The sequence below is a fragment of the Hevea brasiliensis genome, chromosome 10 (assembly GCF_030052815.1).
Source record: "Hevea brasiliensis isolate MT/VB/25A 57/8 chromosome 10, ASM3005281v1, whole genome shotgun sequence".
Classification (NCBI taxonomy): Eukaryota; Viridiplantae; Streptophyta; class Magnoliopsida; order Malpighiales; family Euphorbiaceae; genus Hevea; species Hevea brasiliensis.
The window spans coordinates 85,553,594-85,567,896 of record NC_079502.1 but is presented as its reverse complement, the minus strand read 5'-3'; positions in this window follow the sequence as shown (position 1 = coordinate 85,567,896).

Below are 14,303 nucleotides of genomic sequence, written 5' to 3'. Positions count from 1 at the left end.
GAGAAACTAAAATCAGTTGAAGCAAGTAGAACAACCCTTGCGTTTTAATTAAAAGAAGCTCTACATGAATAATATTTTATTATGTAAGTATATTTTGGCCCAAACTTTATTTTGACTTATTTGGCCATCAACTTAAAGTATATGAGCTTATTTAATCCTTTTTTTTTTTTTCCATTTTTCATTATTAATCAAAGCAGAAAAACTTAACTATTTTTTTTTTTTTTATAATTAGTTGATTATAAGGCCCCCAAAGCTTGTAGTAAGCCTAACTGTTTCTAGTCCAACCTTGAAGCCATTACTATAGTCCAATTTCAAGAAATCATAAGCGCATTTTTTCAGCATTTGGGGCGGCGGTCGGTGACGGTGAGGGGTTCCGGTGGGCACCAACGTGTGGGGGAGCAAGGGGGACTGCCAACCAGCGGTGGGGAGGGGAGAGGAGAGAGAAAATGGAAGGGAAAGGGAGATGGGTAGACGCGTGAGGGAGGGGAAAAAGAAAAAGAAATGGATCGGATTGATTCGATCGATCTGATTTGATCTAGTTAATTCGGTCAGTTCAATTCAAGGTGCCCGAAATTCGATTTTTTATTCTGTCTTGGGATCCAAAATAAGGCTGAAAAATTTCAAAAAAACTAAAGAAATCTCAAAAAAATTTGTAGAGTCCAAATATATTTTTTGATATGCTACGTGGTCTTTAAATTAATTTTTAAAAATCGATAAAGTTTATTGTCTCAAGAAAATCAAATCCTATTTTTAAAAATCTAGAAAATTTCAATTTAATTTCCATAATATATAATAAAATAAAATATTATAATTTATACATAAAATAATTATTTAAAAATTTGGGGTGTTGCACCTTTTAACCGAGAGAACTTCTAGTGCATGCTTTGATTCAAATTTTGGATGTCTTAATGTACATTGTTTTTGGTTATTCAAGAAAATATCTAAAAAGAAAAACTTTGGCTAAAGACCTAGAGGAGGAAGAAAATCTTTTAAAGCAATGTATTGAGAAACTAAAATCAGTTGAAGCAAGTAGAACAACCCTTGCATCTTAGTTAAAAGAAGCTCTACATGAATAATATTTTATTATGTAAGTATATTTTGGCCCAAACTTTATTTTGACTTATTTGGCCATCCACTTAAAGTATATGAGCTTATTCAATCCTTTTTTTTCCATTTTTCATTATTAATCAAAGCAGAAAAACTTAACTATTTTTTTTTATATAATTAGTTGATTATAAGGGCCCAAAGCCTGTTGTAAGCCTAACTGTTTCTAGTCTAACCATGAAGCCATTGCTATAGTCCAATTTCAAGAAATCATAAGCGCATTTTTTTGGCATTTGGGGCGGCGGTCGGTGACGGTGAGGGGTTTTGGTGGGCACCAATGTGTGGGGGAGCGAGGGGGACTGCCGACCAGCGGTGGGGAGGGGAGAGGAGAGAGAAAATGGAAGGGAAAGGGAGATGGGTAGACGTGTGGGGGAGGGGAAAAAGAAAAAGAAATGGATCGGTTTGATTCGATCGATATGATTTGATCTAGTTAATTCGGTTAGTTCAATTCAAGGTGCCCGAAATTCGATTTTTTATTCTGTCTTGGGATCCAAAATAAGGCCGAAAAATTTCAAAAAAACTACAGAAATCTGAAAAAAATTTATGGAGTCCAAATATATTTTCAGATATGGTATGTGGTCTTTAAATTAATTTTTAAAAATCGATAAAGTTTATTGTCTCAAGAAAATCAAATCCTATTTTTAAAAATCTAGAAAATTTCAATTTAATTTCCATAATATATAATAAAATAAAATATTATAATTTATACATAAAATAATTATTTAAAAATTTGGGGTGTTGCACCTTTTAACCAAGAGAACTTCTAGCGCATGCTTTGACTCAAATTTTGGATGTCTTAGAGTACATTTTTTTTTGATTATTCAAGAAAATATCTAAAAAGAAAAACTTTGGCTAAAGACCTAGAGGAGGAAGAAAATCTTTTAAAGCAATGTATTGAGAAATTAAATCAGTTGAAGCAAGTAGAACAACCCTTGCATTTTAGTTAAAAGAAGCTCTACATGAATAATATTTTATTATGTAAGTATATTTTGGCCCAAACTTTATTATGACTTATTGGCCATCCACTTAAAGTATATGAGCTTATCTAATCCTTTTTTTTTCCATTTTTTATTATTTATCAAAGTAAAAAAAATTAAAAAAAATTAAAAAAAATTGAAGAACATGATGAACAAAAATTATTTAATATTAAAATTATTATTTTTAATATTTTATTTAAAAAATAGTGAAAATAATATTTTATTATGTAAGCATATTTTGGCCCAAACTTTATTTTGACTTATTTGGCCATCCTCTTAAAGTATATGAGCTTATTTAATCTTTTTTTTTTCCATTTTTCATTATTAATCAAAGCAGAAAAACTTAACAATTTTTTTTTTTATATAATTAGTTGATTATAAGGCCCCCAAAGCCTGTAGTAAGCCTAACTGTTTCTAGTCCAACCATGAAGCCATTACTTTAGTCCAATTTCAAGAAATCACAAGCGCATTTTTTCGGCATTTGGGGCGGCTGTCGATGACGGTGAGGGGTTCTGGTGGGCACCAACGTGTGGGGGAGCAAGGGGGACTGCCGACCAGCGGTGGGGAGGGGAGAGGAGAGAGAAAATGGAAGGGAAAGGGAGATGGGCAGACGCGTGGGGGAGGGGAAAAAGAAAAAGAAATGGATCGGTTTGATTCGATCGATCTGATTTGATCTAGTTAATTCGGTCAGTTCAATTCAAGGTGCCCGAAATTCAATTTTTTATTCTGTCTTGGGATCCAAAATTAGGCCGAAAAATTTCAAAAAAACTACAGAAACCTCAAAAAAATTTGTAGAGTCCAAATATATTTTTAGATATGCTACGTGGTCTTTAAATTAATTTTTAAAATTCGATAAAGTTTATTGTCTCAAGAAAATCAAATCCTATTTTTAAAAATCTAGAAAATTTCAATTTAATTTCCATAATATATAATAAAATAAAATATTATAATTTATACATAAAATAATTATTTAAAAATTTGGGGTGTTGCATCTTTTAACCAAGAGAACTTCTAGTGCATGCTTTGACTCAAATTTTGGATGTCTTAAAGTACATTTTTTTTGGTTATTCAAGAAAATATCTAAAAAGAAAAACTTTGGCTAAAGACCTAGAGGAGGAAGAAAATCTTTTAAAGCAATGTATTGAGAAACTAAAATCAGTTGAAGCAAGTAGAACAACCCTTGCAACTTAGTTAAAAGAAGCTCTACATGAATAATATTTTATTATGTAAGTATATTTTGGCCCAAACTTTATTTTGACTTATTGGCCATCCACTTAAAGTATATGAGCTTATCTAATCCTTTTTTTTTTTCCATTTTTTATTATTAATCAAAGTAAAAAAAATTATAATAAATTAAAAAAAAATTGAAGAACATGATGAACAAAAATTATTTAATATTAAAATTATTATTTTTAATATTTTATTTAAAAAATAGAGAAAATAATATTTTATTATGTAAGCATATTTAGGCCCAAACTTTATTTTGACTTATTTGGCCATCCACTTAAAGTATATGAGCTTATTTAATCTTTTTTTTTTCCATTTTTCATTTTTAATCAAAGCAGAAAAACTTTATTTTTTTTTTTTTATATAATTAGTTGATTATAAGGCCCCCAACGCCTGTAGTAAGCCTAACTGTTTCTAGTCCAACCATGAAGCCATTACTATAGTCCAATTTCAGGAAATCATAAGCGCATTTTTTCGGCATTTGGGGCGGCGGTCGGTGACAGTGAGGGGTTCTGGTGGGTACCAACGTGTGGGGGAGCGAGGGGGACTGCCGACCAGCGGTCGGTAGGGGAGAGGAGAGAGAAAATGAAAGGGAAAGGGAGATGGGTAGGCGCGTGAGGGAGGGGAAAAAGAAAAAGAAATGGATCGGTTTGATTTGATCGATCTGATTTGATCTAGTTAATTCGGTCAGTTCAATTCAAGATGCTCGAAATTCGATTTTTTACTCTGTCTTGGGATCCAAAATAAGGCCCAAAAATTTCAAAAAAACTATAGAAAACTCAAAAAAATTTGTAGAGTCCAAATATATTTTTAGATTTGCTACGTGGTTTTTAAATTAATTTTTAAAAATCGATAAAGTTTAATGTCTGAAGAAAATCAAATCCTATTTTAAAAAATCTAGAAAATTTCAATTTTATTTCCATAATATATAATAAAATAAAATATTATAATTTATACATAAAATAATTATTTAAAAATTTGGGGCGTTGCACTTTTTAACCTAGAGAACTTCTAGTGCATGCTTTGACTCAAATTTTGGATGTCTTAAAGTACTTTTTTTTTGGTTATTCAAGAAAAGATCTAAAAAGAAAATTTTTGCTAAAGACCTAGAGGAGGAAGAAAATCTTTTAAAGCAATTTATTGAGAAACTAAAATCAGTTGAAGCAAGTAGAACAACCGTTGCGTCTTAGTTAAAAGAAGCTCTACATGAATAATATTTTATTATGTAAGTATATTTTGGCCCAAACTTTATTTTGACTTATTTGGCCATCCACTTAAAGTATATGAAATTATTTAATCCTTTTTTTTTCCATTTTTCATTATTAATCAAAGCAGGAAAACTTAACTTTTTTTTTTTATATAATTAGTTGATTATAAGGCACCCAAAGCCTGTAGTAAGCCTAACTATTTCAAGTCCAACCATGAAGCCATTACTATGGTCCAATTTCAAGAAATCATAAGGGCATTTTTTCGGCATTTGGGGCGGCGGTTGGTGCCGGTGAGGGGTTCTGGTGGGCACCAACGCGTGGGGGAGCGAGGGGGACGGTCGACCAGCGATGGGGAGGGGAGAGGAGAGAGAAAATGGAAGGGAAAGGGAGATGGGTAGACGAGTGAGGGAGGGGAAACAGTAAAAGAAATGGATCGGTTTGATTCGATCGATTTGATTTGATCTAGTTAATTCGGTCAGTTCAATTCAAGGTGCCCGAAATTCGATTATTACTCTGTCTTGGGATCCAAAATAAGGACCAAAAATTTCAAAAAAACTACAGAAAACTCAAAAAAATTTGTAGAGTCCAAATATATTTTTAGATTTGCTACGTGTCCTTTAAATTAATTTTTAAAAATCGATAAAGTTTATTGTCTCAAGAAAATCAAATCCTATTTTTAAAAATCTAGAAAATTTCAATTTAATTTCCATAATATATAATAAAATAAAATATTATAATTTATACATAAAATAATTATTTAAAAATTTGGGGTGTTGCACCTTTTAACCTAGAGAACTTCTAGTGCATGCTTTGACTCAAATTTTGGATGTCTTAAAGTACCTTTTTTTTTGGTTTTTCAAGAAAAGATCTAAAAATAAAAAGTTTGTCTAAAGATCTAGAGGAGGAAGAAAATCTTTTAAAGCAATGTATTGAGAAACTAAAATCAGTTGAAGCAAGTAGAACAACCCTTGCGTCTTAGTTAAAAGAAGCTCTACATGAATAATATTTTATTATGTAAGTATATTTTGGCCCAAACTTTATTTTGACTTATTTGGCCATCCACTTAAAGTATATGAGCTTATTTAATCCTTTTTTTTCCATTTTTCATTATTAATCAAAGCAGAAAAACTTAACTTTTTTTTTTTTTTTATAATTAGTTGATTATAAGGCCCCCAAAGCCTGTAGTAAGCCTAACTGTTTCTAGTCCAACCATGAAGCCATTACTATAGTCCAATTTCAAGAAATCATAAGCGCATTTTTTCAGCATTTGGGGGGGCGGTCGGTGACGGTGAGGGGTTCCGGTGGGCACCAACGTGTGGGGGAGCAAGGGGGACTGCCGACCAGCGGTGGGAAGGGGAGAGGAGAGAGAAAATGGAAGGGAAAGGGAGATGGGTAGACGCGTGGGGGAGGGGAAAAAGAAAAAGAAATGGATCGGTTTGATTCGATCGATCTGATTTGATGTAGTTAATTCGGTCGGTTCAATTCAAGGTGCCCGAAATTTGATTTTTTATTCTGTCTTGGGATCCAAAATAAGGCCGAAAAATTTCAAAAGAACTACAGAAATCTCAAAAAAATTTGTAGAGTCCAAATATATTTTTAGATACGCTACGTGGTCTTTAAATTAATTTTTAAAAATCGATAAAGTTTATTGTCTCAAGAAAATCAAATCCTATTTTTAAAAATCTAGAAAATTTCAATTTAATTTCCATAATATATAATAAAATAAAATATTATAATTTATACATAAAATAATTATTTAAAAATTTGGGGTGTTGCACCTTTTAACCAAGAGAACTTCTAGTGCATGCTTTGACTCAAATTTTGGATGTCTTAAAGTAAATTTTTTTTTGTTATTCAAGAAAATATCTAAAAAGAAAAACTTTGGCTAAAGACCTAGAGGAGGAAGAAAATCTTTTAAAGCAATGTATTGAGAAACTAAAATCAGTTGAAGCAAGTAGAACAACCCTTGCATCTTAGTTAAAAGAAGCTCTACATGAATAATATTTTATTATGTAAGTATATTTTGGCCCAAACTTTATTTTGACTTATTTGGCCATCCACTTAAAGTATATGAGCTTATCTAATCCTTTTTTTTTCCATTTTTTATTATTAATCAAAGTAAAAAAAATTAAAATAAATTAAAAAAAAATTGAAGAACATGATGAACAAAAATTATTTAATATTAAAATTATTATTTTTAATATTTTATTTAAAAAATAGAGAAAATAATATTTTATTATGTAAGCATATTTTGGCCCAAACTTTATTTTGACTTATTTGGCCATCCACTTAAAGTATATGAGCTTATTTAATCTTTTTTTTTTTTTTTTCCATTTTTCATTATTAATCAAAGCAGAAAAACTTAACTATTTTTTTTTTTATATAATTAGTTGATTATAAGGCCCCCAAAGCCTACAGTAAGCCTAACTGTTTCTAGTCCAACCATGAAGCCATTACTATAGTCCAATTTCAAGAAATCCTAAGTGCATTTTTTTGGCATTTGGGGCGGCGGTCGGTGACAGTGAGGGGTTCTGGTGGGCACCAACGTGTGGGGGAGCGAGGGGGACTGCCGACCAGCGGTGGGGAGGGGAGAGGAGAGAGAAAATGAAAGGGAAAGGGAGATGGGTAGATGCGTGAGGGAGGGGTAAAAGAAAAAGAAATGGATCGGTTTGATTCGATCGATCTGATTTGATCTAGTAAATTCGGTCAGTTCAATTCAAGATGCTCGAAATTCTATTTTTTACTCTGTCTTGGGATCCAAAATAAGGCCCAAAAATTTCAAAAAAACTATAGAAAATTCAAAAAAATTTGTAGAGTCCAAATATATTTTTAGATTTGCTACGTGGTCTTTAAATTAATTTTTAAAAATCGATAAAGTTTATTGTCTCAAGAAAATCAAATCCTATTTTTAAAAATCTAGAAAATTTCAATTTAATTTCCATAATATATAATAAAATAAAATATTATAATTTATACATAAAATAATTATTTAAAAATTTTGGGTGTTGCACCTTTTAACCTAGAGAACTTCTAGTGCATGCTTTGACTCAAATTTTGGATGTGTTAAAGTACTTTTTTTTTGGTTATTCAAGAAAAGATCTAAAAAGAAAAAGTTTTGCTAAAGACCTAGAGGGGGAAGAAAATCTTTTAAAGCAATGTATTGAGAAACTAAAATCAGTTGAAGCAAGTAGAACAACCCTTGCCTCTTAGTTAAAAGAAGCTCTACATGAATAATATTTTATTATGTAAGTATATTTTGGCCCAAACTTTATTTTGACTTATTTGGCCATCCACTTAAAGTATATGAAATTATTTAATCCTTTTTTTTCCATTTTTCATTATTAATCAAAGCAGAAAAACTTAAGTATTTTTTTTTTATATAATTAGTTGATTATAAGGCTCCCAAAGCCTGTAGTAAGCCTAACTGTTTCAAGTCCAACCATGAAGCCATTACTATAGTCCAATTTCAAGAAATCATAAGGGCATTTTTTCGGCATTTGGGGCAGCAGTCGGTGACGGTGAGGGGTTCTGGTGGGCACCAACGCGTGGGGGAGCGAGGGGGACTGTCGACCAGCGGTGGGGAGGGGAGAGGAGAGAGAAAATGGAAGGGAAAAGGAGATGGGTAGGCGAGTGAGGGAGGGGAAAAAGAAAAAGAAATGGATCGGTTTGATTCGATCGATTTGATTTGATATAGTTAATTCGGTCAGTTCAATTCAAGGTGCCCGAAATTCGATTATTACTCTGTCTTGGGATCCAAAAGAAGGCCCAAAAATTTCAAAAAAACTACAGAAAACTCAAAATAATTTGTAGAGTCCAAATATATTTTTAGATTTGCTATGTGTCCTTTAAATTAATTTTTAAAAATCGATAAAGATTATTGTCTGAAGAAAATCAAATCCTATTTTTAAAAATCTAGAAAATTTCAATTTAATTTCCATAATATATAATAAAATAAAATATTATAATTTATACATAAAATAATTATTTAAAAATTTGGGGTGTTGCACCTTTTAACCTAGAGAACTTCTAGTGCATGCTTTGACTCAAATTTTGGATGTCTTAAAGTACATTTTTTTTTTGGTTTTTCAAGAAAAGATCTAAAAATAAAAACTTTGGCTAAAGATCTAGAGGAGGAAGAAAATCTTTTAAAGCAATGTATTGAGAAACTAAAATCAGTTGAAGCAAGTAGAACAACCCTTGCGTTTTAATTAAAAGAAGCTCTACATGAATAATATTTTATTATGTAAGTATATTTTGGCCCAAACTTTATTTTGACTTATTTGGCCATCAACTTAAAGTATATGAGCTTATTTAATCCTTTTTTTTTCCATTTTTCATTATTAATCAAAGCAGAAAAACTTAACTATTTTTTTTTTTTTTTTATAATTAGTTGATTATAAGGCCCCCAAAGCTTGTAGTAAGCCTAACTGTTTCTAGTCCAACCTTGAAGTCATTACTATAGTCCAATTTCAAGAAATCATAAGCGCATTTTTTCAGCATTTAGGGCGGCGGTCGGTGACGGTGAGGGGTTCCGGTGGGCACCAACGTGTGGGGGAGCAAGGGGGACTGCCGACCAGCGGTGGGGAGGGGAGAGGAGAGAGAAAATGGAAGGGAAACGGAGATGGGTAGACGCGTGTGGGAGGGGAAAAAGAAAAAGAAATGGATCGGTTTGATTCGATCGATCTGATTTGATCTAGTTAATTCGGTCAGTTCAATTCAAGGTGCCCGAAATTCGATTTTTTATTCTGTCTTGGGATCCAAAATAAGGCCGAAAAATTTCAAAAAAACTACAGAAACCTCAAAAAAATTTGTAGAGTCCAAATATATTTTTAGATATGCTACGTGGTCTTTAAAGTAATTTTTAAAAATCGATAAAGTTTATTGTCTCAAGAAAATCAAATCCTATTTTTAAAAATCTAGAAAATTTCAATTTAATTTCCATAATATATAATAAAATAAAATATTATAATTTATACATAAAATAATTATTTAAAAATTTGGGGTGTTGCACCTTTTAACCGAGAGAACTTCTAGTGCATGCTTTGATTCAAATTTTGGATGTCTTAAAGTACATTGTTTTTGGTTATTCAAGAAAATATCTAAAAAGAAAAACTTTGGCTAAAGACCTAGAGGAGGAAGAAAATCTTTTAAAGCAATGTATTGAGAAACTAAAATCAGTTGAAGCAAGTAGAACAACCCTTGCATCTTAGTTAAAAGAAGCTCTACATGAATAATATTTTATTATGTAAGTGTATTTTGGCCCAAACTTTATTTTGACTTATTTGGCCATCCACTTAAAGTATATGAGCTTATTCAATCCTTTTTTTTTCATTTTTCATTATTGATCAAAGCAGAAAAACTTAACTATTTTTTTTTTATATAATTAGTTGATTATAAGGGCCCAAAGCCTGTTGTTAGCCTAACTGTTTCTAGTCTAACCATGAAGCCATTGCTATAGTCCAATTTCAAGAAATCATAAGCGCTTTTTTTTGGCATTTGGGGCGGCGGTCGGTGACGGTGAGGGGTTTTGGTGGGCACCAATGTGTGGGGGAGCGAGGGGGACTGCCGACCAGCGGTGGGGAGGGGAGAGGAGAGAGAAAATGGAAGGGAAAGGGAGATGGGTAGACGCGTGAGGGAGTGGAAAAAGAAAAAGAAATGGATCGATTTGATTCGATCGATCTGATTTGATCTAGTTAATTCGGTCAGTTCAATTCAAGGTGCCCGAAATTCGATTTTTTACTCTGTCTTGGGATCCAAAATAAGGCCCAAAAATTTCAAAAAAACTATAGAAAACTCAAAAAAATTTTTAGAGTCCAAATATATTTTTAGATTTGCTACGTGGTTTTTAAATTAATTTTTAAAAATCGATAAAGTTTGTTGTCTCAATAAAATCAAATCCTATTTTTAAAAATCTAGAAAATTTCAATTTAATTTCCATAATATATAATAAAATAAAATATTATAATTTATATATAAAATAATTATCTAAAAATTTGGGGTGTTGCACCTTTTAACCTAGAGAACTTCTAGTGCATGCTTTGACTCAAATTTTGGATGTCTTAAAGTACAATTTTTTTTGTTATTCAAGAAAAGATCTAAAAAGAAAAACTTTGGCTAAAGACCTAGAGGAGGAAGAAAATCTTTTAAAGCAATGTATTGAGAAACTAAAATCAGTTGAAGCAAGTAGAACAACCCTTGCGTCTTAGTTAAAAGAAGCTCTACATGAATAGATATGTGGGCATATATGACCACTGTTGTGATTTAAATGTCTATACTTATCTAGATTGCTCTCTTATCTAGTTATGGATGATATCGTGGATTTGTTGAATTTTATGTGTTGAACTTTTGTTTTGGAGTCCAAACTGAAGAATATTCAAACTTAGATGCAAGTACGTTATGTATCTCTTGTTCAGTTCATACCTTAAGAAAGATATGCTTTTTTGTCACTCATATGTATTTGGGTTTTAATAAGCAGTAACATATGCATGTGTGCTACACAATTATACATCTAAGCACTTTTTTCATCTTGGTACGCATTCATCCTCTTGGCTCTTTTTCCAAAATTAATAACTTATTCAAGTGAACCATTAAGCTTAGTGGATTAAGCTATTAAAGGCTGCACAAGAACTTAAGAATCTTCAAAACTAGTATCCTAAGGCCGAAACTAGTAACCATTTCTAGTGGTCGGTCTATTTTTTTAGCACTTTAAAATTTCATTTTTTTTTGTTTAATTTTACCTGCCAAATTCATTATAGCCGATAATTTTTTTTTCCAAAGATTGTGGTTAGTAATTACTAACACATTATTTCATCATTATATTTTATCATCCGTCACTATCTTTGCCACCAATCTTTGATGCCAATTTTACCAACAAAATAATGTTGTCAGTAAATTCCATCGGAAATCGATAGGTTTTTTCTTCGATAAAAATTGATTTATATTTTAATTCTTTTAACACTCCTTTTTCATTGGTAAAGCGTCAGTAATTACCAACTAAAATTATTGGGTTGGTATTTTTCATAGTTGGGTTTTTTCTTTTTAATTTCTTATGGTGAATTTGTGTTTTTTGGAAGCAACCTATGTACTATTTTCAAAATTTTCTCATTTTAAAGTTTATATGGTAAGCATGATTTTAATTCATTTGGTTGAATTGTATAATCCATTTTCCTTGATAACTATTGTGGCTTAACTCATTCACATTCAGCTTTTTAATGAGGATTGTTGTTTTGATGTCTTGTAAGCTACAAATGACTGCTTTTAGGTTTTCTACTTTATGTGGTTTTCTCTCTGCACATATTAGTTTTGATGGCCTATGGCACAACATTTTCAATTTAGGATTGATTTATATAAAGGCTCACTCTAGTTATTCTCTCTCTCTCTTTTTTTTTTTTTTTTTGCTTTTCTTTGGCTGTGTTCATGAAAAATGTTGCTTTTAACGATGTTTTTGTTTTTGTTAAAGTCCAAGTTAAATTAGAATTAGGAAATTAGATAAAATAAGAAGTTTAGTATAATTTAAATTATAAAGTTTATTAATTTGAGTCCCAAAAAGACAAGTTTTTTTAGCAGCTTATATATGTATGTGCAATTGGTTAGCCATTATATGACAGAGAGATCACGAAGTAGAGAGGTGTGTCAAATTTTGTGAGTTTTGTTTGAGTGACTTATAAGGGTGAGAAAAATAATTAGTGATTATAATTATTTTTTCCTTTATAGTGGATTTATTGGTGGAGTATGTTTACGCTAATCCATGTTAAATTTTGTGTTCTTTATTTTGTGTGAGTGTGATTTTCACAATAATTTTGAATGTAAAAATATTGTTTGAAATTGCGATTAGTTTGTGAGTTTGAAACATTAGTGCTTCTTATATCCTTTATGTGTGTTTGGAATTGATGCATTGACATGGATATGCCAAGAAATTGTATTTTACTTTTGTCAATTTTAGGTAGCACAAGCACAGATAAAGGAAGCCACCAACATGAAAAGTGGCTTAATGATGAAGATTATGTACCTAGTGCATCTACTTCCATAACCCAATTTGTCGATATGAATGTAAAAGTAGGACAAACAACTAAGAGGACTGCTGCAACCATTGCTGCTGAGTAGATGATAAGCTTACAACTTCTAGTTCCTCTCAAATGATTATGCACTTTGGTCTTTCTACATTTACTGCAGAAGAAGCAAAGAATGCTGCTTTAACAAAGGCCTCAACACTATCAAATTCATTACCATCCATGCTCATGAATTTAGTCATTGATTCATTGTTGAAGCCTGAGAAGTCCATGCCCATTTCAGATCTTGGTTTTTGATGCTAGGAGGGTCACTTTCTATTTCATCTAACCATTTATATCAGTCAATTTTCTTGTCTTTACCCACCCAGCATCAGACCTTAGCTCTCAACCTTAATTTCACATACTTCCAAAACCACTTCCCCCTATACGATTATGGAAGCATTTCTCTCTTGCTTTCAAGGCCACCACAACCTCCACCCTACATGATTGATAGTCTAATCATTATCACCCTCTTTTAGGTTATTAGATAGTCTAATCATTATCACCCTCTTTTAGGTTATTAGATAGTCTAATCACTATCACCATGTCTTTAGGGAAAATCAGTTCTTGAGTAAATTTGAAATTTTGTTTGTGATAATATATAGAAATATAAAAAATTAATAGAAAAATTTCTCAAAATAGCAAATGGCCACTAGAAATTAGGTTGGACCATTTGGTTTAGCAAAAATAGGAGATGAGTGGATTTGTTTTGATCATTATTTTAGTTTGGGTTATTTAGTTGTGCTTTTGTAGGTCACCTTGTTGAGGTAAATATGAGTCGCTTACATTTTGTGGAAAAATTTGAACCTTTTAAGAATTCATTTATGGTTGCTTTGATTAAGGGTGCTAGGCAAGTGTGTTTTCATTAACATCCAATCCAATTGTATTTTATTGAGATTGGTTTGGGTAGTTTCTAAATAGAATTGGTTGGGTTTAGTTTTGAAAAATTATATGTTATGGGTAAGGTTTGAATTGTTGGAAGTATATTGGATTGATACTACTTTGTTGGGAGAGGATTAACATACAAAAAGATAAACAAAGAATTATAGGTAGAGGGAAAATACTTAAAAACACTCAATATCATATCTTATTGATCACTACTGAACTCTCTCTATATAAACACAAATAGCCAACATATTCTCAATACATTGAAAGACTTCTAGTTATTAACGCATATATTAACTCAACATAACTTATTAAACACTCCACACACTATTCTAAGCACACCACGCACTTATATACACATACTTATTTTATGCATATTATTAACATGTAAATTTATGCTTCCAACATCCTTCGTAAATTTAAATATCATTTCATTTTAGTGGCAATGATTGCTTGAACCATCATGGGGGAAAATCACGAATTATAGTAATCGATCTTTAAACCACATGGTACCTAAACTCTTCAGTTTCTTGATCCTTCAATTTTTTCTTCAGTTCATCACACTTCATTCTCAGTCTTTCTATGGCCTCATTCAATTCATCAATAAGATTATTTGATTCATGAAACTCTCGCTCATTCATGTCTTTGATTATAACATCATAAAACCATTTAAATGCCTTATTGTGGACACCATATTTTGTCTGGGCTAATAAAAAAATTTTCAAAAATTAAAAGTAAAAAATAAATAATTAAAATATATATGTACAGAAAATGCAATTTTTTTAATTGAGTTGTTATTTTCACTTCTTACTTTAATTCTAATTTAGTTTTCAATTTTATTTCATATTTTGACT